Source organism: Somniosus microcephalus, chromosome 7 (genome assembly GCF_052327205.1).
Source record: "Somniosus microcephalus isolate GS21.2 chromosome 7, FLI_Smic_1.0, whole genome shotgun sequence".
Lineage (NCBI taxonomy): Eukaryota > Metazoa > Chordata > Chondrichthyes > Squaliformes > Somniosidae > Somniosus > Somniosus microcephalus.
This window is the reverse complement of record NC_140993.1, coordinates 180,647,097-180,673,465: the sequence shown is the minus strand read 5'-3', so window position 1 is coordinate 180,673,465 and position 26,369 is coordinate 180,647,097. Positions and strand designations below refer to the sequence as shown.

At 47.2% G+C, this 26,369-nt stretch overlaps 1 protein-coding gene across 1 annotated transcript in view; it reads left to right on the top strand.

Moving 5' to 3' along the window:
* kcnv1 (potassium voltage-gated channel modifier subfamily V member 1) overlaps window positions 1-26,369 on the top strand; it is a 103,900-nt gene that overhangs the window by 2,316 nt on the left and 75,215 nt on the right. The window lies entirely within an intron of this gene.

Sequence of the window (26,369 nt, the reverse complement as noted above, 5' to 3'; positions counted from 1 at the left end):
GACTGGGAGTGTGAGAGAGAGACTGGGAGTGGAGAGAGAGCCTGGGAGTGAGAGAGAGAGAGACTGGGAGTGTGAGAGAGAGAGAGATTGGGAGTGTGAGAGAGAGAGAGACTGGGAGTGTGAGAGAGAGAGAGATTGGGACTGAGAGAGAGAGAGACTGGGAGTGAGAGAGAGAGAGATTGGGAGTGTGAGAGAGAGAGAGACTGGGAGTGTGAGAGAGAGAAACTGGGAGAGAGAGAGAGAGAGATTGGGAGTGTGAGAGACAGAGAGAGATTGGGAGTGTGAGAGAGAGAGATTGGGAGTGTGAGAGAGAGAGATTGGGTGTGTGAGAGAGAGAGAGAGATTGGGAGTGTGCGAGAGAGGGAGACAGTTTGGGAGTGTGAGAGAGAGAGAGACTGGGAGTGTGCGAGAGAGAGATTGGGAGTGTGAGAGAGAGAGATTGGGAATGAGAGAGAGAGAGATTGGGAGTGTGTGAGAGAGAGAGAGATTGGGAGTGTGCGAGAGAGAGAGAGAGATTGGGAGTGTGAGAGAGAGAGAGACTGGGAGTGTGCGAGAGAGAGATTGGAGTGTGAGAGAGAGAGAGAGATTGGGAGTGTGCGAGAGAGAGAGAGAGATTGGGAGTGTGAGAGACAGAGAGAGATTGGGAGTGTGAGAGAGAGAGATTGGGAGTGAGAGAGAGAGAGATTGGGAGTGTGAGAGAGAGAGATTGGAGTGTGAGAGAGAGAGATTGGGAGTGTGAGAGAGAGAGATTGGGAGTGTGAGAGAGAGAGAGATTGGGAGTGTGAGATAGAGAGATTGGGAGTGTGAGAGAGAGAGAGACTGGGAGTGAGAGAGAGAGATTGGGAGTGTGAGAGAGATAGATTGGGAGTGTGAGAGAGAGAGAGATTGGGAGTGAGAGAGAGAGATTGGGAGTGTGAGAGAGAGAGATTGGGAGTGTGAGAGAGAGAGAGACTGGTAGTGTGAGAGAGAGATTGGGAGTAGGAGAGAGAGAGATTGGGAGTGTGTGAGAGAGAGAGATTGGGAGCGTGAGAGAGAGAGAGATTGGGAGTGTGAGAGAGAGAGAGATTGGGAGTGTGAGAGAGAGAGAGATTGGGAGTGTGAGAGAGAGATTGGGAGTGTGAGAGAGAGAGACTTGGAGTGTGAGAGAGAGAGAGATTGGGAGTGTCAGAGGGAGAGATTGGGAGTGTGAGAGAGAGAGATTGGGAGTGAGAGAGAGGGAGAGATTGGGAGTGACAGAGAGAGAGATTGGGAGTGTGAGAGAGAGAGATTGGGAGTGAGAGAGAGAGAGAGACTGGGAGTGTGAGAGAGAGATTGGGAGTGTGAGAGAGAGAGAGATTGGGAGTGTGAGAGAGAGAGAGATTGGGAGTGTAAGAGAGAGAGAGATTGGGAGTGTGAGAGAGTGAGATTGGGTGTGTGAGAGAGAGAGACTGGAGTGTGTGAGAGAGAGAGATTGGGAGTGTGAGAGAGAGAGAGATTAGGAGTGTGAGAGAGAGAGATTTGGAGTGAGAGAGAGAGAGAGATTGGGAGTGTCAGAGGGAGAGATTGGAGTGTGAGAGAGAGAGATTGGCAGTGAGAGAGAGGGAGAGATTGGGAGTGTCAGAGAGAGAGATTGGGAGTGTGAGAGAGAGAGATTGGGAGTGTGAGAGAGAGAGAGACTGGTAGTGTGAGAGAGAAAGAGATTGGGAGTATGAGAGAGAGAGAGATTGGGAGTAGGAGAGAGAGAGATTGGAAGTGTGTGAGAGAGAGAGATTGGGGGTGTGAGAGAGAGAGAGAGTGATTGGGAGTGTGTGAGAGAGAGAGATTGGGAGCGTGAGAGAGAGAGAGATTGGGAGTGTGAGAGAGAGAGATTGGGAGTGTCAGAGGGAGAGATTGGGAGTGTGAGAGAGAGAGATTGGAAGTGAGTGAGAGGGAGAGATTGGGAGTGTCAGAGAGAGAGATTGGGAGTGTGAGAGAGAGAGATTGGGAGTGAGAGAGAGAGAGAGACTGGGAGTGTGAGGGAGAGATTGGGAGAGAGAGAGAGCGAGATTGGGAGTGTGAGAGAGAGAGAGATTGGGAGTGTGAGAGCGAGAGAGACTGTGAGTGAGAGTGAGAGAGACTGGGAGTGTGAGGAGAGAATCTGCGAGTGAGAGAGAGAGAGTTTGGGAGTGTGAGAGAGAGAGAGATTGGAGTAGGAGAGAGAGAGATTGGGAGTGTGTGAGAGAGAGATTGGGGGTGTGAGAGAGAGAGAGAGAGATTGGGTGTGTGAGAGAGAGAGAGACTGGGAGTGTGTGAGAGAGAGAGATTGGGAGTGTGAGAGAGAGAGAGATTGGGAGTGTGAGAGAGAGAGACTTGGAGTGAGAGAGAGAGAGAGTTTGGGAGTGTCAGAGGGAGAGATTGGGAGTGTCAGAGAGAGAGATTGGGAGTGTGAGAGAGAGAGAGTGAGAGTGAGCGAGATTGGAGTGTGAGAGAGAGACAGAGAGAGATTGGGAATGTGAGAGACAGAGAGAGATTGGGAGTGTGAGAGAGAGAGATTGGGCGTGTGAGAGAGAGAGAGACTCGGAGTGTGAGAGAGAGAGAGACTGGGAGTGTGAGAGAGAGAGCCTGGGAGTGAGAGAGCGAGAGATTGGGAGTGTGAGAGAGAGAGGGAGATTGGGAGTGTGCGAGAGAGTGAGTGAGATTGGGAGTGTGAGAGACAGAGAGAGATTGGGAGTGTGAGAGAGAGAGATTGGGAGTGTGAGAGAGAGAGAGACTGGGAGTGTGAGAGAGAGAGACTGGGAGTGTGGAGAGAGAGACTGGAGTGTGAGAGAGAGAGATTGGGAGTGTGAGAGAGAGAGACTGGGAGTGTGAGAGAGATTGGGAGTGAGAGAGATTGGGAGTGTGAGAGAGAGACTGGGAGTGTCAGAGAGATTGGGAGTGAGAGAGAGAGATTGGAGTGTGAGAGAGAGAGACTGGGAGTGTGTGAGAGAGAGAGCTCTGTAAACTTTCATGCCAATAAAGCATTTGAACTGACTGGGATTGTGAGAGACAGAAAGATAGGGAGTGTGAGAGAGAGAGAGAGAGAGATTGTGAGTGAGAGAGTGAGAGAGATTGGGAGTGTGAGAGAGAGAGATTGGGAGTGTGAGAGAGAGAGAGACTGGGAGTGTGTGAGAGAGAGAGACTGGGATTGTGAGAGACAGAGAGATTGGGAGTGAGAGAGAGAGAGATTGGGAGTGTGAGAGAGAGAGAGATTGGGCACGTGAGAGAGTGTGATTGGGTGTGTGAGAGAGAGAGAGACTGGGAGTGTGTGAGAGAGAGAGATTGGGAGTGTGAGAGAGAGAGAGATTGGGAGTGTGAGAGAGAGAGAGATTGGGAGTGTCAGAGAGAGAGATTGGGAGTGTCAGAGGGAGAGATTGGGAGTGTGAGAGAGAGAGAGAGATTGGGAGTGTGAGAGAGAGAGATTGGGAGTGATAGAGAGAGAGAGATTGGCAGTGTGAGAGAGAGAGATTGGGAGTGTGAGAGCGAGAGAGACTGGGAGTGAGAGAGAGACTGGGAGTGAGAGAGAGAGAGATTGGGAGTGTGAGAGAGAGAGAGATTGGGAGTGTGAGAGAGAGAGAGACTGGAAGTGTGAGAGAGAGCGAGATTGGGAGTGTGAGAGACAGAGAGAGATTGGGAGTGTGAGAGAGAGAGATTGGGAGTGTGGGAGAGAGCCTGGGAGTGAGAGAGAGAGAGATTGGTAGTGAGAGAGAGAGAGACTGGGAGTGAGAGGGAGAGAGATTGGGAGTCTGAGAGAGAGAGAGATTGGGAGTCTGAGAGATATAGAGACTGGGAGTGTGAGAGAGAGAGATTGGGAGTGTGAGAGAGAGAGAGATTGGGAGTGTGAGAGAGAGAGAGAGATTGGGAGTGCGAGAGAGAGAGAGAGATTGGGAGTGTGAGAGACAGAGAGAGATTGGGAGTGTGAGAGAGAGAGATTGGGAGTGTGAGAGAGAGAGAGAGATTGGGAGTGTGCGAGAGAGAGAGAGAGATTGGGAGTGTGAGAGACAGAGAGAGATTGGGAGTGTGAGAGAGAGAGATTGGGAGTGAGAGAGAGAGAGATTGGGAGTGTGTGAGAGAGAGAGAGATTGGGAGTGTGCGAGAGAGAGAGAGAGATTGGGAGTGTGAGAGAGAGAGAGACTGGGAGTGTGAGAGAGAGTGATTGGGAGTGTGAGAGAGAGAGAGACTGGGAGTGTGAGAGAGAGAAACTGGGAGTGTGAGAGAGAGAGAGAGATTGGGAGTGTGCGAGAGAGAGAGAGAGATTTGGAGTGTGAGAGACAGAGAGAGATTGGGAGTGTGAGAGAGAGAGATTGGGAGTGAGAGAGACAGAGATTGGGAGTGTGAGAGAGAGAGATTGGGAGTGTGAGAGAGAGAGATATTGGGAGTGTGAGAGAGAGAGATTGGGAGTGTGAGAGAGAGAGAGACTGGGAGTGAGAGAAAGAGATTGGGAGTGTGAGAGAGAGAGATTGGGAGTGTGAGAGAGAGAGAGATTGGGAGTGTGAGAGAGAGATTGGGAGTGTGAGAGAGAGAGAGACTGGTAGTGTGAGAGAGAGAGAGATTGGGAGTATGAGAGAGAGAGAGATTGGGAGTAGGAGAGAGAGAGAGATTGGGAGTGTGTGAGAGAGAGTTTGGGGGTGTGTGAGAGAGAGAGAGAGAGATTGGGAGTGTGTGAGAGAGAGAGATTGGGAGCTTGTGAGAGAGAGAGATTGGGAGTGTGAGAGAGAGAGAGATTGGGAGTGTGAGAGAGTGAGAGATTGGGAATGTGAGAGAGAGAGATTGGGAGTGTGAGAAAGAGAGAGATTGGGTGTGTGAGAGAGAGATTGGGAGTGTGAGAGAGAGAGAGACTGGGAGTGAGAGAAAGAGATTGGGAGTGTGAGAGAGAGAGAGATTGGGAGTGTGAGAGAGAGAGAGATTGGGAGTGTGAGAGAGAGAGAGATTGGGAGTGTGAGAGAGAGAGAGATTGGGAGTGTGAGAGAGAGAGAGATTGGGAGTGTGAGAGAGAGATTGGGAGTGCGAGAGAGAGAGACTGGGATTGCGAGAGAGAGAGAGATTGGGAGTGTGATAGAGAGAGAGATTGGGTTTGTAAGAGAGAGAGAGATTGGGAGTGTGAGAGAGTGAGATATTGGAAGTGTGAGCGAGAGAGATTGGGAGTGTGAGAGAGAGAGAGATTGGGAGTGCGAGAGAGAGAGATTGGGAGTGCGAGAGAGAGAGAGATTGGGAGTGCGAGAGAGAGAGAGATTGGGAGTGTGAGAGAGAGAGAGATTGGGAGTGTCATTGAGAGAGATTGGGAGTGAGAGAGATTGGGAGTGAGAGAGAGAGAGAGATTGGGAGTGTCAGAGAGAGAGATTGGGAGTGCTCGAGAGAGAGACTGGGAGTGAGAGAGAGAGAGATTGGGAGTGAGAGAGAGAGAGAGACTGGGAGTGTGAGAGAGAGATTGGGAGTGTGAGAGAGAGAGAGATTGGGAGTGTGAGAGAGAGAGACTGGGAGTGAGAGAGAGAGAGATTGGGAGTGTGAGAGAGAGAGAGATTGGGAGTGTGAGAGCGAGAGAGACTGTGAGTGAGAGTGAGAGAGACTGGGAGTGTGAGAGAGAGAAGGATTGGGAGTGAGAGAGAGAGAGAGACTGGGAGTGTGAGAGAGAGATTGGGAGTGTGAGAGAGAGCGAGATTGGGAGTGTGAGAGAGAGACAGAGAGAGATTGGGAATGTGAGAGACAGAGAGAGATTGAGAGTGTGAGAGAGAGAGATTGGGCGTATGAGAGAGAGAGAGACTCGGAGTGTGAGAGAGAGAGAGACTGTGAGTGTGAGAGAGAGAGCCTGGGAGTGAGAGAGCGAGAGATTGGGAGTGTGAGAGAGAGAGAGATTGGGAGTGTGCGAGAGAGAGAGAGAGATTGGGAGTGTGAGAGAGAGAGAGACTGGGAGTGTGAGAGAGAGAGATTGGGAGTGTGAGAGAGAGAAATTGGGAGTGTGAGAGAGAGAGATATTGGGAGTGTGAGAGAGAGAGATTGGGAGTGTGAGAGAGAGAGAGACTGGGAGTGAGAGAAAGAGATTGTGAGTGTGAGAGAGAGAGATTGGGAGTGTGAGAGAGAGCGAGATTGGGAGTGAGAGAGAGATTGGGAGTGTGAGAGAGAGGGCTAAATATGTAACAACATGTCACAACCTGAGGACTGTTTAAAAGTAAGACTGTTTAAAATTAATATTGAACGTACCAAATGAAGTAGAAAGACTGTTTAAAATTAATATTGTTTAAAAGTAATATTGTATATACCCAACAAATGTCAAATCGATTGACACCTACAGAATGTTGGAAAACTGTACCTTTTTGATATGTAAGCTTTGGCAATATGGTTCTCTGTAAACTTTCATGCCAATAAAGCATTTCAACTGAACTGAACTGAACTGAGAGAGATTGGGAGTGTGAGAGAGAGAGAGACTGGTAGTGTGAGAGAGAGAGAGATTGGGAGTGTGAGAGAGAGAGAGATTGGGAGTGTGAGAGAGAGAGAGATTGGGAGTGTGAGAGAGAGAGAGACTGGGAGTGTGAGAGAGAGAGATTGGGAGTGTGAGAGAGAGAGACTGGGAGTGTGAGAGAGATTGGGAGTGAGAGAGAGAGAGAGATTGGGAGTGTGAGAGAGAGAGAGACTGGGAGTGTCAGAGAGATTGGGAGTGAGAGAGAGAGATTGGGAGTGTGAGAGAGAGAGACTGGGAGTGTGTGAGAGAGAGAGACTGGGATTGTGAGAGACAGAAAGATTGGGAGTGTGAGAGAGAGAGAGAGAGAGATTGTGAGTGAGAGAGTGAGAGAGATTGGGAGTGTGTGAGAGTGAGAGATTGGGAGTGTGAGAGAGAGAGATTGGGAGTGTGTGAGAGAGAGAGACTGGGATTGTGAGAGACAGAGAGATTGGGAGTGAGAGAGAGAGAGATTGGGAGTGTGAGAGAGAGAGAGATTGGGCGCGTGAGAGAGTGAGATTGGGTGTGTGAGAGAGAGAGAGATTGGGAGTGTGTGAGAGAGAGAGAGATTGGGAGTGTGAGAGAGGGAGAGATTGGGAGTGTCAGAGAGAGAGATTGGGAGTGTCAGAGAGAGAGACTTGGAGTGAGAGAGAGAGAGAGATTGGGAGTGTCAGAGGGAGAGATTGGGAGTGTGAGAGAGAGAGAGAGATTGGGAGTGTCAGAGAGAGAGATTGGGAGTGAGAGAGAGAGAGAGATTGGGAGTGAGAGAGAGAGAGAGATTGGGAGTGTGAGAGAGAGAGAGATTGGGAGTGTGAGAGCGAGAGAGACTGGGAGTGAGAGAGAGAGAGACTGGGAGTGAGAGAGAGAGAGATTGGGAGTGTGAGAGAGAGAGAGACTGGGAGTGTGAGAGAGAGAATCTGCGAGTGAGAGAGAGAGAGACTGGGAGTGTGAGAGAGAGCGATATTGGGAGTGTGAGAGAGAGAAAGAGAGATTGGGAGTGTGAGAGAGAGAGACTGGGTGTGTGAGAGAGAGAGAGATTGGGAGTGAGAGAGAGAGAGACTGGGAGTGAGAGAGAGAGAGATTGGGAGTCTGAGAGAGAGAGAAACTGGGAGTGTGAGAGAGAGAAACTGGGAGTGAGAGAGAGAGAGATTGGGAGTGTGAGAGAGAGAGAGAGATTGGGAGTGTGCGAGAGAGAGAGAGAGATTGGGAGTGTGAGAGACAGAGAGAGATTGGGAGTGTGAGAGAGAGAGATTGGGAGTGTGAGAGAGAGAGATTGGGAGTGTGCGAGAGAGAGAGAGAGATTGGGAGTGTGAGAGACAGAGAGAGATTGGGAGTGTGAGAGAGAGAGATTGGGAGTGAGAGAGAGAGAGATTGGGAGTGTGTGAGAGAGAGAGAGATTGGGAGTGTGCGAGAGAGAGAGAGAGATTGGGAGTGTGAGAGAGAGAGAGACTGGGAGTGTGAGAGAGAGAGATTGGGAGTGTGAGAGAGAGAGACTGGGAGTGTGTGAGAGAGAGAGACTGGGATTGTGAGAGACAGAAAGATTGGGAGTGTGAGAGAGAGAGAGAGAGAGATTGTGAGTGAGAGAGTGAGAGAGATTGGGAGTGTGTGAGAGTGAGAGATTGGGAGTGTGAGAGAGAGAGATTGGGAGTGTGTGAGAGAGAGATTGGGGGTGTGAGAGAGAGAGAGAGAGATTGGGTGTGTGAGAGAGAGAGAGACTGGGAGTGTGTGAGAGAGAGAGATTGGGAGTGTGTGAGAGAGAGAGATTGGGAGTGTGAGAGAGAGAGAGATTGGGAGTGTGAGAGAGAGAGAATTGGAGTGAGAGAGAGAGAGAGTTTGGGAGTGTCAGAGGGAGAGATTGGGAGTGTGAGAGAGAGAGATTGGGAGTGAGAGAGAGGGAGAGATTGGGAGTGTCAGAGAGAGAGATTGGGAGTGTGAGAGAGAGAGACTGTGAGTGAGAGTGAGAGAGACTGGGAGTGTGAGGGAGAGAATCTGCGAGTGAGAGAGAGAGAGATTGGGAGTGTGAGAGAGAGCGAGATTGGGAGTGTGAGAGAGAGACAGAGAGAGATTGGGAATGTGAGAGACAGAGAGAGATTGGGAGTGTGAGAGAGAGAGATTGGGCATGTGAGAGAGAGAGAGACTCGGAGTGTGAGAGAGAGAGAGACTGGGAGTGTGAGAGAGAGAGCCTGGGAGTGAGAGAGCGAGAGATTGGGAGTGTGAGAGAGAGAGGGAGATTGGGAGTGTGCGAGAGAGAGAGTGAGATTGGGAGTGTGAGAGACAGAGAGAGACTGGGAGTGTGAGAGAGAGAGATTGGGAGTGTGAGAGAGAGAGACTGGGAGTGTGAGAGAGAGAGATTGGGAGTGTGAGAGAGAGAGACTGGGAGTGTGAGAGAGATTGGGAGTGAGAGAGAGAGAGATTGGGAGTGTGAGAGAGAGAGACTGGGAGTGTCAGAGAGATTGGGAGTGAGAGAGAGAGATTGGAGTGTGAGAGAGAGAGACTGGGAGTGTGTGAGAGAGAGAGACTGGGATTGTGAGAGACAGAGAGATTGGGAGTGAGAGAGAGAGAGATTGGGAGTGTGAGAGAGAGAGAGATTGGGCGCGTGAGAGAGTGTGATTGGGTGTGTGAGAGAGAGAGAGACTGGGAGTGTGTGAGAGAGAGAGATTGGGAGTGTGAGAGAGAGAGAGATTGGGAGTGTGAGAGAGAGAGAGATTGGGAGTGTCAGAGAGAGAGATTGGGAGTGTCAGAGGGAGAGATTGGGAGTGTGAGAGAGAGAGAGAGATTGGGAGTGTGAGAGAGAGAGATTGGGAGTGATAGAGAGAGAGAGATTGGGAGTGTGAGAGAGAGAGATTGGGAGTGTGAGAGCGAGAGAGACTGGGAGTGAGAGAGAGAGAGACTGGGAGTGAGAGAGAGAGAGATTGGGAGTGTGAGAGAGAGAGAGACTGGGAGTGTGAGAGAGAGAATCTGCGAGTGAGAGAGAGAGAGACTGGAAGTGTGAGAGAGAGCGAGTTTGGGAGTGTGAGAGACAGAGAGAGATTGGGAGTGTGAGAGAGAGAGATTGGGAGTGTGAGAGAGAGACTGGGAGTGTGGGAGAGAGCCTGGGAGTGAGAGAGAGAGAGATTGGGAGTGAGAGAGAGAGAGACTGGGAGTGAGAGGGAGAGAGATTGGGAGTCTGAGAGAGATAGAGACTGGGAGTGTGAGAGAGAGAGATTGGGAGTGTGAGAGAGAGAGAGATTGGGAGTGTGAGAGAGAGAGAGAGATTGGGAGTGTGCGAGAGAGAGAGAGAGATTGGGAGTGTGAGAGACAGAGAGAGATTGGGAGTGTGAGAGAGAGAGATTGGGAGTGTGAGAGAGAGAGAGAGATTGGGAGTGTGCGAGAGAGAGAGAGAGATTGGGAGTGTGAGAGACAGAGAGAGATTGGGAGTGTGAGAGAGAGAGATTGGGAGTGAGAGAGAGAGAGATTGGGAGTGTGTGAGAGAGAGAGAGATTGGGAGTGTGCGAGAGAGAGAGAGAGATTGGGAGTGTGAGAGAGAGAGAGACTGGGAGTGTGAGAGAGAGAGATTGGGAGTGTGAGAGAGAGAGAGACTGGGAGTGTGAGAGAGAGAAACTGGGAGTGTGAGAGAGAGAGAGAGAGATTGGGAGTGTGCGAGAGAGAGAGAGAGATTTGGAGTGTGAGAGACAGAGAGAGATTGGGAGTGTGAGAGACAGAGATTGGGAGTGTGAGAGAGAGAGAGACTGGGAGTGTGAGAGAGAGAGATTGGGAGTGTGAGAGAGAGAGATTGGGAGTGAGAGAGAGAGATATTGGGAGTGTGAGAGAGAGAGATTGGGAGTGTGAGAGAGAGAGAGACTGGGAGTGAGAGAAAGAGATTGGGAGTGTGAGAGAGAGAGATTGGGAGTGTGAGAGAGAGAGATTGGGAGTGAGAGAGAGATTGGGAGTGTGAGAGAGAGAGATTGGGAGTGTGAGAGAGAGAGAGACTGGTAGTGTGAGAGAGAGAGAGATTGGGAGTATGAGAGAGAGAGAGATTGGGAGTAGGAGAGAGAGAGAGATTGGGAGTGTGTGAGAGAGAGATTGGGGGTGTGTGAGAGAGAGAGAGAGAGATTGGGAGTGTGTGAGAGAGAGAGATTGGGAGCTTGTGAGAGAGAGAGATTGGGAGTGTGAGAGAGAGAGAGATTGGGAGTGTGAGAGAGTGAGAGATTGGGAATGTGAGAGAGAGAGATTGGGAGTGTGAGAAAGAGAGAGATTGGGTGTGTGAGAGAGAGATTGGGAGTGTGAGAGAGAGAGAGACTGGGAGTGAGAGAAAGAGATTGGGAGTGTGAGAGAGAGAGAGATTGGGAGTGTGAGAGAGAGAGAGATTGGGAGTGTGAGAGAGAGAGAGATTGGGAGTGTGAGAGAGAGAGAGATTGGGAGTGTGAGAGAGAGAGAGATTGGGAGTGTGAGAGAGAGATTGGGAGTGCGAGAGAGAGAGACTGGGAGTGCGAGAGAGAGAGAGATTGGGAGTGTGATAGAGAGAGAGATTGGGTGTGTAAGAGAGAGAGAGATTGGGAGTGTGAGAGAGTGAGATATTGGAAGTGTGAGCGAGAGAGATTGGGAGTGTGAGAGAGAGAGAGATTGGGAGTGCGAGAGAGAGAGATTGGGAGTGCGAGAGAGAGAGAGATTGGGAGTGCGAGAGAGAGAGAGATTGGGAGTGTGAGAGAGAGAGAGATTGGGAGTGTCATTGAGAGAGATTGGGAGTGAGAGAGAGAGAGAGATTGGGAGTGAGAGAGAGAGAGAGATTGGGAGTGTCAGAGAGAGAGATTGGGATTGCTCGAGAGAGAGACTGGGAGTGAGAGAGAGAGAGATTGGGAGTGAGAGAGAGAGAGAGACTGGGAGTGTGAGAGAGAGATTGGGAGTGTGAGAGAGAGAGAGATTGGGAGTGTGAGAGAGAGAGACTGGGAGTGAGAGAGATTGGGAGTGTGAGAGAGAGAGAGATTGGGAGTGTGAGAGCGAGAGAGACTGTGAGTGAGAGTGAGAGAGACTGGGAGTGTGAGAGAGAGAAGGATTGGGAGTGAGAGAGAGAGAGAGACTGGGAGTGTGAGAGAGAGATTGGGAGTGTGAGAGAGAGCGAGATTGGGAGTGTGAGAGAGAGACAGAGAGAGATTGGGAATGTGAGAGACAGAGAGAGATTGAGAGTGTGAGAGAGAGAGATTGGGCGTATGAGAGAGAGAGAGACTCGGAGTGTGAGAGAGAGAGAGACTGTGAGTGTGAGAGAGAGAGCCTGGGAGTGAGAGAGCGAGAGATTGGGAGTGTGAGAGAGAGAGAGATTGGGAGTGTACGAGAGAGAGAGAGAGATTGGGAGTGTGAGAGAGAGAGAGACTGGGAGTGTGAGAGAGAGAGATTGGGAGTGTGAGAGAGAGAGATTGGGAGTGTGAGAGAGAGAGATATTGGGAGTGTGAGAGAGAGAGATTGGGAGTGTGAGAGAGAGAGAGACTGGGAGTGAGAGAAAGAGATTGGGAGTGTGAGAGAGAGAGATTGGGAGTGTGAGAGAGAGAGAGATTGGGAGTGAGAGAGATTGGGAGTGTGAGAGAGAGAGATTGGGAGTGTGAGAGAGAGAGAGACTGGTAGTGTGAGAGAGAGAGAGATTGGGAGTATGAGAGAGAGAGAGATTGGGAGTAGGAGAGAGAGAGAGATTGGGAGTGTGAGAGACAGAGAGAGATTGGGAGTGTGAGAGAGAGAGATTGGGAGTGTGAGAGAGAGAGAGACTGGGAGTGTGAGAGAGAGAGATTGGGAGTGTGAGAGAGAGAGACTGGGAGTGTCAGAGAGATTGGGAGTGAGAGAGAGAGATTGGGAGTGTGAGAGAGAGAGACTGGGAGTGTGTGAGAGAGAGAGACTGGGATTGTGAGAGACAGAAAGATTGGGAGTGTGAGAGAGAGAGAGAGAGAGATTGTGAGTGAGAGAGTGAGAGAGATTGGGAGTGTGTGAGAGTGAGAGATTGGGAGTGTGAGAGAGAGAGATTGGGAGTGTGTGAGAGAGAGAGACTGGGATTGTGAGAGACAGAGAGATTGGGAGTGAGAGAGAGAGAGATTGGGAGTGTGAGAGAGAGAGAGATTGGGCGCGTGAGAGAGTGAGATTGGGTGTGTGAGAGAGAGAGAGATTGGGAGTGTGTGAGAGAGAGAGAGATTGGGAGTGTGAGAGAGAGAGAGATTGGGAGTGTCAGAGAGAGAGATTGGGAGTGTCAGAGAGAGAGACTTGGAGTGAGAGAGAGAGAGAGATTGGGAGTGTCAGAGGGAGAGATTGGGAGTGTGAGAGAGAGAGAGAGATTGGGAGTGTCAGAGAGAGAGATTGGGAGTGAGAGAGAGAGAGAGATTGGGAGTGAGAGAGAGAGAGAGATTGGGAGTGTGAGAGAGAGAGAGATTGGGAGTGTGAGAGCGAGAGAGACTGGGAGTGAGAGAGAGAGAGACTGGGAGTGAGAGAGAGAGAGATTGGGAGTGTGAGAGAGAGAGAGACTGGGAGTGTGAGAGAGAGAATCTGCGAGTGAGAGAGAGAGAGACTGGGAGTGTGAGAGAGAGCGATATTGGGATTGTGAGAGAGAGAAAGAGAGATTGGGAGTGTGAGAGAGAGAGACTGGGAGTGTGAGAGAGAGAGAGATTGGGAGTGAGAGAGAGAGAGACTGGGAGTGAGAGAGAGAGAGATTGGGAGTCTGAGAGAGAGAGAAACTGGGAGTGTGAGAGAGAGAAACTGGGAGTGAGAGAGAGAGAGATTGGGAGTGTGAGAGAGAGAGAGAGATTGGGAGTGTGAGAGAGAGAGATTGGGAGTGTGAGAGACAGAGAGAGATTGGGAGTGTGAGAGAGAGAGATTGGGAGTGTGAGAGAGAGAGATTGGGAGTGTGCGAGAGAGAGAGAGAGATTGGGAGTGTGAGAGACAGAGAGAGATTGGGAGTGTGAGAGAGAGAGATTGGGAGTGAGAGAGAGAGAGATTGGGAGTGTGTGAGAGAGAGAGAGATTGGGAGTGTGCGAGAGAGAGAGAGAGATTGGGAGTGTGAGAGAGAGAGAGACTGGGAGTGTGAGAGAGAGAGATTGGGAGTGTGAGAGAGAGAGAGACTGGGAGTGTGAGAGAGAGAAACTGGGAGTGAGAGAGAGAGAGAGAGATTGGGAGTGTGAGAGAGAGAGAGAGATTGGTCAAAATTGGAGACAAACGCACCGATTTCTTCACCCAGAGAAGAGGCGTCCGGCAGGGCTGCAATTTGAGCCCGACCCTGTTCAACATATACATAAATGAATTAGCAGACATGCTGGAGCAAAGCGAGTCACCAGGTCTCCGTCTCCTGGATGGAGAAGTGAAGTCCCTGTTCTATGCGGGTGACCTGGTTCTGCTGTCTCCCACAGAACAGGGATTACAGCAACAACTAGACCTACTCGACAAATACTGCCAAAATTGGGCTCTAACAGTAAATCTAAAGAAAACCAACATCATGATTTTTCAGAAAAGACCCAGATGTCAGGAAAACAAATACCAGTTTACCCTCAGTGATACCACTATAGGACACACTATGAGCTACACCTACCTTGGTCTAACTATTACAGCATCAGGGAGCTTCAGCATAGCAGTGAATGCACTAAAAGAAAAAGCCCGAAGAGCCCTATATGCAATAAAAAGAAAATTCTACAACATCCAAATCCCAATCAAAATCTGGCTCAAAATTTTTGACAGCATAATCCTGCCCATTGCACTGTACGGTAGTGAAGTATGGGGCCCGCTAAATCACCAAAGCTACACTAAATGGGAAAAACACACAATAGAAGCCCTACATGCAGAATTCTGCCGAAGCATCCTTCGCACCCAAAGAAAAACGCCAACAAATGCATGCAGAGCCGAACTAGGCAGATACCCACTGATAATAAACATCCAAAAACGAGCACTAAACTTCCTAAATCACCTCAAATCTAGCTCCCCAGACACCCTTCATTTCAAAGCCTTTCAGACCCAAGAGCTAAACCCAGAAAAGAGTCCCCTGAGTCAGCTGCTACTGAAACTAAGTACTCAGCCGGACCCTGACCAGCCCCAGACCAACACAGCCGTCCAAACACCAATCCGAGTGAACCAAATCATTAAAAAATGCAAAGAAACCTACCTGGAACATTGGAACAAAATAACCGAAAGCCAAAGCAGATTAGAATGTTACCGGGCCCTAAAAAGAGAATATAAACTGGCAGACTACCTCACGACCATCAGAGACACAAAACAGAGACAGACCCTCACCAGGTACAGACTAAGCGACCACCAACTGGAAAGTGAAAAAGGCAGGTACAAGAAATCCTGGCAGCCTAGAGAGAATAGAATATGCGATCAATGTCTGGCTGGCGAGGTTGAAACAGAAATGCATTTCCTCCTAAAATGCGAAAAATTCAACACATCAAGAAACATATTATTCAACAAGCTAAGCCAAACAACCCCAGATTTCAAGGAATTGGATGATCTGTCAAAATTGAGATTAGTCCTAGGAGAAGGAGACAGACCATACCTTGGGGCTAAATATGTAACAACATGTCACAACCTGAGGACTGTTTAAAAGTAATACTGTTTAAAATTAATATTGAACGTACCAAATGAAGTAGAAAGACTGTTTAAAATTAATATTGTTTAAAAGTAATATTGTATATACCCAACAAATGTCAAATCGATTGACACCTACAGAATGTTGGAAAACTGTACCTTTTTGCTATGTAAGCTTTGGCAATATGGTTCTCTGTAAACTTTCATGCCAATAAAGCATTTGAACTGAACTGAGAGATTGGGAGTGTGCAAGAGAGAGAGAGAGATTGGGAGTGTGAGAGACAGAGAGAGATTGGGAGTGTGAGAGAGAGAGATTGGGAGTGAGAGAGACAGAGATTGGGAGTGTGAGAGAGAGAGAGATTGGGAGTGTGCGAGAGAGAGAGAGAGATTGGGAGTGTGAGAGAGAGAGAGGCTGGGAGTGTGAGAGAGAGAGATTGGGAGTGTGAGAGAGAGAGATTGGGAGTGCGAGAGAGAGAGAGATTGGGAGTGTGAGAGAGAGAGATTGGGAGTGTGAGAGAAAGAGAGACTGGGAGTGAGAGAGAGAGATTGGGAGTGTGAGAGAGAGTGATTGGGAGTGTGAGAGAGAGAGAGATTTGGAGTGAGAGAGAGAGATTGGGAGTGTGAGAGAGAGAGATTGGGAGTGTGAGAGAGAGACTGGTAGTGTGAGAGAGAGAGAGATTGGGAGTATGAGAGAGAGATTGGGAGTAGGAGAGAGAGAGAGATTGGGAATGCGTGAGAGCGAGATTGGGGGTGTGAGAGAGAGAGAGAAAAAAGAGAATATAAACTGGCAGACTACCTCACGACCATCAGAGACACAAAACAGAGACAGACCCTCACCAGGTACAGACTAAGCGACCACCAACTGGAAATTGAAAAAGGCAGATACAAGAAATCCTGGCAGCCTAGAGAGAATAGAATATGCGATCAATGTCTGGCTGGCGAGGTTGAAACAGAAATGCATTTCCTCCTAAAATGCGAAAAATTCAACACATCAAGAAACATATTATTCAACAAGCTAAGCCAAACAACCCCAGATTTCAAGGAATTGGATGATCTGTCAAAATTGAGATTAGTCCTAGGAGAAGGAGACAGACCATACCTTGGGGCTAAATATGTAACAACATGTCACAACCTGAGGACTGTTTAAAAGTAAGACTGTTTAAAATTAATATTGAACGTACCAAATGAAGTAGAAAGACTGTTTAAAATTAATATTGTTTAAAAGTAATATTGTATATACCCAACAAATGTCAAATCGATTGACACCTACAGAATGTTGGAAAACTGTACCTTTTTGCAATGTAAGCTTTGGCAATATGGTTCTCTGTAAACTTTCATGCCAATAAAGCATTTGAACTGAACTGAACTGAACTGAACTGAGAGAGAGAGATTGGGAGTGTGTGAGAGAGAGAGATTGGGAGCGTGAGAGAGAGAGAGATTGGGAGTGTGAGAGAGAGATTGGGAGTATGAGAGAGAGAGATTGGGAGTGTGAGAGAGTGAGAGATTGGGAATGTGAGAGAGAGAGATTGGGAGTGTGAGAAAGAGAGAGATTGGGAGTGTGAGAGAGAGATTGGGAGTGTGAGAGAGAGAGAGACTGGGAGTGAGAGAAAGAGATTGGGAGTGTGAGAGAGAGAGAGATTGGGAGTGTGAGAGAGAGAGAGATTGGGAGTGTGAGAGAGAGAGAGATTGGGAGTGTAAGAGAGAGAGAGATTGGGAGTGTGAGAGAGAGAGATTGGGAGTGTGAGAGAGTGAGAGATTGGAAGTGTGAGAGAGAGAGATTGGGAGTGTGAGAGAGAGAGAGATTGGGAGTGCGAGAGAGAGAAATTGGGAGTGCGAGAGAGAGAGAGATTGGGAGTGCGAGAGAGAGAGAGATTGGGAGTGTGAGAGAGAGAGATTGGGAGTGTCATTGAGAGAGATTGGGAGTGAGAGAGAGAGAGAGATTGGGAGTGTCAGAGAAAGAGATTGGGAGTGTTAGAGAGAGAGACTGGGAGCGAGAGAGAGAGAGATTGGGAGTGTGAGAGAGAGAGAGATTGGGAGTGTGAGAGAGAGAGAGAGAATGGGAGTGTCAGAGAGAGAGATTGGGAGTGTCAGAGAGAGAGATTGGGAGTGTTAGAGAGAGAGACTGGGAGTGTGAGAGAGAGAGATTGGGAGTGTGAGAGAGAGAGAGATTGGGAGTGTCAGAGAGAGAGATTGGGAGTGTGAGAGAGAGGGACTGGGAGTGAGAGAGAGAGAGATTGGGAGTTTGAGAGAGAGAGAGATTGGGAGTTTGAGAGAGAGAGACTGGGAGTGAGAGAGAGAGAGACTGGGAGTGTGAGAGAGAGAGAGATTGGGAGTGTGAGAGAGAGAGAGAGAGATTGGGAATGTGAGAGACAGAGAGAGATTGGGAGTGTGAGAGAGAGAGATTGGGAGTGTGAGAGAGAGAGAGACTGGGAGTGTGAGAGAGAGAGCCTGGGAGTGTGAGAGAGAGAGATTGGGAGTGTGACAGAGAGAGAGACTGGGAGTGAGAGAGAGAGAGACTGGGAGTGAGAGAGAGAGAGATTGGGAATGTGAGAGAGAGAGAGATTGGGAGTGTGAGAGAGACAGAGAGAGACTGGGAGTGTGAGAGAGAGAGAGATTGGGAGTGTGTACCTTTTTGCTATGTAAGCTTTGGCAATATGGTTCTCTGTAAACTTTCATGCCAATAAAGCATTTGAATTGGAATTGAAATTGGAATTGGACTGGGAGTGAGAGAGAGAGAGATTGGGGGTGTGAGAGAGAGAGAGATTGGGAGTGTGAGAGAGACAAACTGGGAGTGAGAGAAAGAGAGAGAGATTGGGTGTGTGAGAGAGAGAGAGAGATTGGGAGTGTGCGAGAGAGAGAGAGAGATTGGGAGTGTGAGAGAGAGAGAGATTGGGAGTGTGAGAGAGAGAGATTGGGAGTGTGAGAGAGAGAGAGATTGGGAGTGTGAGAGAGAGAGAGATTGGGAGTGTGAGAGAGAGAGAGATTGGAAGTGTGAGAGAGAGAGATTGGGAGTGTGAGAGATTGGGAATATGAGAGAGAGAGAGATTGGGAGTGTGAGAGAGAGAGAGATTGGGAGTGTGAGAGAGAGAGAGATTGGGAGTGTGAGAGAGAGAGAGATTGGGAGTGTGAGAGAGAGAGAGATTGGGAGTGTGAGAGAGAGAGCCTGGGAGTGAGAGAGAGATTGGGAGTGTGAGAGAGAGAGCGAGATTGGGAGTGTGAGAGGGAGAGAGATTGGGAGTGAGAGAGAGAGATTGGGAGTGAGAGAGAGAGAGAGATTGGGAGTGTGAGAGAGAGAGAGACTGGGAGTGTGAGAGAGAGAGAGATTGGGAGTGTGAGAGAGAGAGATTGGGAGTGTGAGAGAGAGAATGGGGGTGTGAGAGAGAGAGGCAGGCAGCAATCCCCCCTCTCAGACCATAACCAAATAAATGTGTACCTTAAACTTTCTGCCCAAACTACAGACACAAAAAAGGAACACAGTAAGCTACATAAAATAAACCAGACATACAGATGGGCCCCAGACAGTGGAGATAAATTCATCACAGCACTAAATTCACCTGATCTCACAAGTAAAATTTCAAAATTTAAAGAAAATCTATATGAGATCACCAGAGATGGTGTAAACACGGCCATAGAGGATATAAATATGATCTTCCATGAGGCAGCTGTAAAAGCCGACCTCGTGAAACAGAAGAGGAAGCATCACAAAAGACAAAATAAAAATATGAAATGGTTTGACCACGAATGCAAAAATGCCAGAAAAGACCTGAGAAAAATATCAAACCAAAAGCATCGGCAACCAAACAATCCGGACCTACGTACTAGATACAATGAAACCCTCAAAAGATATAAACACACCATTAGGAACAAAACACAAAACTATACCCACAAAATACTCGAAGAAATTGAAAACTCCACCAATCCAAAACAATTCTGGGAAATGTGGAATAACCTGAGTACAACACAATTGCAAGCATTACCAATCCAAGATGGCGACATCTGGAGAACACATTTTGAAAACCTCTACAAAGACATCCCAAAAAACAAAACAAACCCAAGTCAACATCAGGTCACAGAAAAACTCCACACATTAGAAGCAACAATTAAAGACAACCAAAACCCTCTAGACTCCCCAATCACATGGAAAGAATTGGCCACAAAAACAAAATCTCTCCACCTAAAGAAAGCCTGTGGCCCAGACAACATCAAAAATGAAATGCTAAAGTTCAGTAATATGGAGATGCAGGGTGCGATACTCAAACTATTCAACATCATATTACGCTCAGGCTGTTTTCCCGATATCTGGTGCCAAGGACTAATCTCCCCCATATATAAAAGTGGAAACAAATCAGACCCAAATAACTACCGCGGCATCTGTGTCAACAGTTGTCTAGGGAAGTTATTCTGCAGTATTCTAAATAGTAGATTACTTGATTTTCTTAACAAACATAATATCCTCAGAAAAAACCAAATAGGCTTTCTTCCAAAACACCGCACCGCCGACCATATCTATACACTTCACACCCTCATCGAAAAACATAAACACCAAACAAAAAATGGGAAAATATTCGCCTGTTTCATCGACTTCAAGAAAGCCTTTGACTCTATATGGCACGAAGGGCTCTATTATAAACTTCTTCAGTGTGGAATAGGGGGCAAAGTCTATGACCTTATTAAATCAATGTATCTGAAAAACAAATGCGGGGTCAAAATTGGAGACAAACGCACCGATTTCTTCACCCAGAGAAGAGGCATCCGGCAGGGCTGCAATTTGAGCCCGACCCTGTTCAACATATACATAAATGAATTAGCAGACATGCTGGAGCAAAGCGAGTCACCAGGTCTCCGTCTCCTGGATGGAGAAGTGAAGTCCCTGTTCTATGCGGACGACCTGGTTCTGCTGTCTCCCACAGAACAGGGATTACAGCAACAACTAGACCTACTCGACAAATACTGCCAAAATTGGGCTCTAACAGTAAATCTAAAGAAAACCAACATCATGATTTTTCAGAAAAGACCCAGATGTCAGGAAAACAAATACCAGTTTACCCTCAGTGATACCACTATAGGACACACTATGAGCTACACCTACCTTGGTCTAACTATTACAGCATCAGGGAGCTTCAGCATAGCAGTGAATGCACTAAAAGAAAAAGCCCGAAGAGCCCTATATGCAATAAAAAGAAAATTCTACAACATCCAAATCCCAATCAAAATCTGGCTCAAAATTTTTGACAGCATAATCCTGCCCATTGCACTGTACGGTAGTGAAGTATGGGGCCCGCTAAATCACCAAAGCTACACTAAATGGGAAAAACACACAATAGAAGCCCTACATGCAGAATTCTGCCGAAGCATCCTTCGCACCCAAAGAAAAACGCCAACAAATGCATGCAGAGCCGAACTAGGCAGATACCCACTGATAATAAACATCCAAAAACGAGCACTAAACTTCCTAAATCACCTCAAATCTAGCTCCCCAGACACCCTTCATTTCAAAGCCTTTCAGACCCAAGAGCTAAACCCAGAAAAGAGTCCCCTGAGTCAGCTGCTACTGAAACTAAGTACTCAGCCGGACCCTGACCAGCCCCAGACCAACACAGCCGTCCAAACACCAATCCGAGTGAACCAAATCATTAAAAAATGCAAAGAAACCTACCTGGAACATTGGAACAAAATAACCGAAAGCCAAAGCAGATTAGAATGTTACCGGGCCCTAAAAAGAGAATATAAACTGGCAGACTACCTCACGACCATCAGAGACACAAAACAGAGACAGACCCTCACCAGGTACAGACTAAGCGACCACCAACTGGAAATTGAAAAAGGCAGATACAAGAAATCCTGGCAGCCTAGAGAGAATAGAATATGCGATCAATGTCTGGCTGGCGAGGTTGAAACAGAAATGCATTTCCTCCTAAAATGCGAAAAATTCAACACATCAAGAAACATATTATTCAACAAGCTAAGCCAAACAACCCCAGATTTCAAGGAATTGGATGATCTGTCAAAATTGAGATTAGTCCTAGGAGAAGGAGACAGACCATACCTTGGGGCTAAATATGTAACAACATGTCACAACCTGAGGACTGTTTAAAAGTAAGACTGTTTAAAATTAATATTGAACGTACCAAATGAAGTAGAAAGACTGTTTAAAATTAATATTGTTTAAAAGTAATATTGTATATACCCAACAAATGTCAAATCGATTGACACCTACAGAATGTTGGAAAACTGTACCTTTTTGCTATGTAAGCTTTGGCAATATGGTTCTCTGTAAACTTTCATGCCAATAAAGCATTTGAACTGAACTGAACTGAACTGATTGGGAGTGTGAGAGAGAGAGATTGGGGGTGTGAGAGAGAGAGAGATTGGGAGTGTGAGAGAGAGAGAGATTGGGAGCGTGAGAGAGAGAGAGATTGGGACCGTGAGAGAGAGAGAGATTGGGAGTGTGAGAGAGAGAGATTGGGAGTGTGAGAGAGAGAGAGATTGGGAGTGTGTGAGAGAGAGAGATTGGGAGTGCGAGAGATAGAGAGATTGGGAGTGTGATAGAGAGAGAGATTGGGAGTGAGAGGGGGAGATTGGGAGTGTGAGAGAGAGAGAGATTGGGAGTGAGAGAGAGAGAGAATAAACATCCACAAACGAGCACTAAACTTCCTAAATCACCTCAAATCTAGCTCCCCAGACACCCTTCATTTTAAAGCCTTCCAGACCCAAGAGCTAAACCCAGAAAAAAGTCCCCTGAGTCAGCTGCTACTGAAACTAAGTACTCCTACTCAGCCGGACCCTGACCAGTCCCAGACCAACACGGCCATCCAACACCAATCCGAGTGAACCAAATCATTAAACAATGCAAAGAAACCTACCTGGAACATTGCAACAAAATAATCAAAAGCCAAAGCAGATTAGAATGTTACCGGGCCCTAAAAAGAGAATATAAACTGGCAGACTATCTCTCGACCATCAGAGACACAAAACAGAGACAGACCCTCACCAGGTACAGACTAAGCGACCACCAACTAGCAATTGAAAAAGGAAGATACAAGAAACCCTGGCAGCCTAGAGAGAATAGAATATGTGATCAATGTCTGGCCGGCGAGGTTGAGACAGAGATGCATTTCCTCCTAAAATGCGAAAAATTCAACACAACAAGAAACATATTATTTGACAAGCTCAGCCAAACAACACCAGATTGCAAAGAATTGGATGACCTGTCAAAATTAACATTAGTCCTGGGAGAAGGAGACAGACCATACCTTGGTGCCAAATATGTAACAACATGTCACAACCTGAGGACTGTTTAAAATTAATACTGAATGTACCCAACGATGTTCAACGACTGTTTAAATTAATATTGTTTAAACTAATATTGTATATACCCAACGAAGGTCAAAATTGTTTGACACCTACAGAATGTTGGAAAACTGTACTTTTTGTTATGTAAGCTTTGGCAATATGGTTCCCTGTAAATTTTCATGCCAATAAAGCATTTGAATTGAATTGAATTGATTGAATTGAGAGATTGGGAGTGAGAGAGAGAGAGAGATTGGGAGTGAGAGAGAGAGATTGGGAGTGTGAGAGAGAGATTGGGAGTGTGAGAGAGAGATTGGGAGTGTGAGAGAGAAAGTGATTGGGAGTGTGAGAGAGAGAGACTGGGGGTGAGAGAGAGAGAGACTGGGAGTGAAAGAGAGAGAGATTGGGAGTGTGAGAAGAGAGAGACTGGGAGTGTGAGAGAGAGAAACTGCGAGTGAGAGAGAGAGAGATTGGGAGTGTGAGAGAGAGAGCGAGATTGGGAGTGTGAGAGAGAGAGAGAGATTGGGAATGTGAGAGACAGAGAGAGATTGGGAGTGTGAGAGAGAGAGATTGGGAGTGTGAGAGAGAGTGATTAGCAGTGTGAGAGAGAGAGAGACTGGGAGTGTGAGAGAGAGAGCCTGGGAGTGAGAGAGAGAGAGATTGGGAGTGTGAGAAAGTGAGAGATTGGGAGTGTGAGAGAGAGAGAGACTGGGAGTGAGAGCGAGAGAGACTGGGAGTGAGAGAGAGAGAGATTGGGAGTGTGAGAGAGAGAGATTGGGAGTGTGAGAGAGAGAGAGAGATTGGGAGTGTGAGAGAGAGAGATTGGGAGTGTGAGAGAGAGAAAGATTGGGAGTGCGAGAGAGAGAGAGATTGGGAGTGCGAGAAAGAGAGAGATTGGGAGTGCGAGAGAGAGAGAGATTGGGAGTGTGAGAGAGAGAGAGATTGGGAGTGTCATTGAGAGAGATTGAGAGTGAGAGAGAGAGAGAGATTGGGAGTGTCAGAGAGAGAGATTGGGAGTGTCAGAGAGAGAGAGAGAATGGGAGTGTCAGAGAGAGAGATTGGGAGTATCAGAGAGAGAGATTGGGAGTGTTAGAGAGAGAGACTGGGAGTGTGAGAGAGAGAGATTGGGAGTGTGAGAGAGAGAGATTGGGAGTGTCAGAGAGAGAGATTGAGAGTGTGAGAGAGAGACTGGGAGTGAGAGAGAGAGAGATTGGGAGTTTGAGAGAGAGAGAGACTGGGAGTGTGTGAGAGAGAGAGACTGGGAGTGAGAGAGAGACTGGGAGTGTGTGAGAGAGAGAGACTGGGAGTGAGAGAGCGAGAGACTGGGAGTGTGAGAGAGAGAGATTGGGAGTGTGAGAGAGAGAGAGATTGGGAGTGTCAGAGAGATTGGGAGTGTGAGAGAGAGAGACTGGGAGTGAGAGAGAGAGAGATTGGGAGTGTGAGAGAGAGAGAGACTTGGAGTGTGAGAGAGAGAAACTGCGAGTGAGAGAGAGAGAGATTGGGAGTGTGAGAGAGAGTGCGAGATTGGGAGTGTGAGGGAGAGAGATTGGGAATGTGAGAGACAGAGAGAGATTGGGAGTGAGAGAGAGAGAGAGACTGGGAGTGTGAGAGAGAGAGACTGGGAGTGAGTGAGAGAGAGACAAATTGGGAGTGAGAGAGAGAGAGATTGGGAGTGTGAGAGAGAGAGAGATTGGGAGTGTGAGAGAGAGAGAGATTGGGAGTGTGAGAGAGAGAGAGATTGGGAGTGTGAGAGAGAGATTGGGAGTGTGAGAGAGAGAGAGACTGGGAGTGAGAGAGAGAGAGATTGGGAGTGTGAGAGAGAGAGAGAACAGGACCACCAATGTCCCCCACCCCCCTTTACAAAACCAACAACAGAACCGTGCTTTTATACCTGACCCAAGACCACCCTCTAGACCACAGACTGTAGACCAAGAACTGAGAAAGATCATGACGATGCTGAACAGCCTGATAGAAAGCCGGAGAAATTATTAATATTGTTATTTATCATTATCATTATTGTTATCTTATCAGTATTATTACTACTATTAGATAGATATATGTGCATGCCTCATGAAATTTATACTAAATCATCATTTAGCAGTATAGAAAATAGTGTTTCCACACTCATCCCACAAAATAGGTCCATTTTATTTCGTTTTATTGAACTATATAAATGCGTTCTTTCCACATAAGCTGCTGGAATATCCAGGGCCTCCGCTCCTCAACTTTTGGGATGAAGAGTACAGACCCTGAATTCCTAAAAGCTATAAAAGACATTGATATAATTGTGTTAACAGAAACATGGTGCCAAAAGGACATGCCGACCCACTGTCCCCCAATGTACCATGAAATTATTGTGCCTTCAGTAAAGAACATTAAGACACGCAAGGGCAGAACCTCCGGGGGAATCCTGGTGTGGTATAAAGGAGAACTGAACAAACACATCTCACCGATAAAACAGGGAAAATCACACGTATGGCTAAAATTAGATAAAAATATAGGAATAGCAAAAAACGATGTTTACTTATGTGCGATCTACATACCTCCAATAGAATCGCCATATTTTGAAGAGGAGATATTTGACACTCTCCACATGGAAATCAGCCATTTCCAGGCCCAAGGAAAGGTGCTACTATGTGGGGACCTAAATGCAAGGACAGGATGTGAACCTGACTTCATAGACCCACAGGGCAACAACCATGTGTTTGGCCAGACCCCTCTATATGTCACACCAGCCATCGCAAACCGAAACAACCTCGATTGTGAAATAAATAAAAGCGGTAGGGAGGTAGTGCAACTCTGCCGAGCCTTAGGCCTGTACATAGTTAACGGTAGGTTCAGAGGGGACTCCTTAGGGAGACTCACATATTCCTCAACTCTTGGGTCTAGTGTGGTGGATTATACAATCACTGACCTGGACCCCTGCGATATCAACGCATTCACTGTCAGGCAGCAATCCCCCCTCTCAGACCATAACCAAATAAATGTGTACCTTAAACTTTCTGCCCAAACTACAGACACAAAAAAGGAACCCAGTAAGCTACATAAAATAAACCAGACATACAGATGGGCCCCAGACAGTGGAGATAAATTCATCACAGCACTAAATTCACCTGATCTCACAAGTAAAATTTCAAAATTTAAAGAAAATCTATATGAGATCACCAGAGATGGGGTAAACATGGCCATAGAGGATATAAATATGATCTTTCATGAGGCAGCTGTAAAAGCCGACCTCGTGAAACAGAAGAGGAAGAGTCACAAAAGACAAAATAAAAATAAGAAATGGTTTGACCACGAATGCAAAAATGCCAGAAAAGACCTGAGAAAAATATCAAACCAAAAGCATCGCCAACCAAACAATCCGGACCTACGTACTAGATACAATGAAACCCTCAAAAGATATAAACACACCATTAGGAACAAAACACAAAACTATACCCACAAAATACTAGAAGAAATTGAAAACTCCACCAACCCAAAACAATTCTGGGAAATGTGGAATAACCTGAGTACAACACAATTGCAAGCATTACCAATCCAAGATGGCGACATCTGGAGAACACATTTTGAAAACCTCTACAAAGACATCCCAATAAACGAAACAAACCCAAGTCAACATCAGGTCACAGAAAAACTCCACACATTAGAAGCAACAATCAAAGACAACCAAAACCCTCTAGACTCCCCAATCACATGGAAAGAAATGGCCACAAAAACAAAATCTCTCCACCTAAAGAAAGCCTGTGGCCCAGACAACATCAAAAATGAAATGCTCAAGTTCAGCAATATGGAGATGCAGGGTGCGGTACTCAAATTATTCAACATCATATTACGTTCAGGCTGTTTTCCCGATATCTGGTGCCAAGGACTAATCTCCCCCATATATAAAAGCGGAAACAAATCAGACCCAAATAACTACCGCGGCATCTGTGTCAACAGTTGTCTAGGGAAGTTATTCTGCAGTATTCTAAATAGTAGATTACTTGATTTTCTTAACAAACATAATATCCTCAGAAAAAACCAAATAGGCTTTCTTCCAAAACACCGCACCGCCGACCATATCTATACCCTTCACACCCTCATTGAAAAACATAAACACCAAACAAAAAATGGGAAAATATTCGCC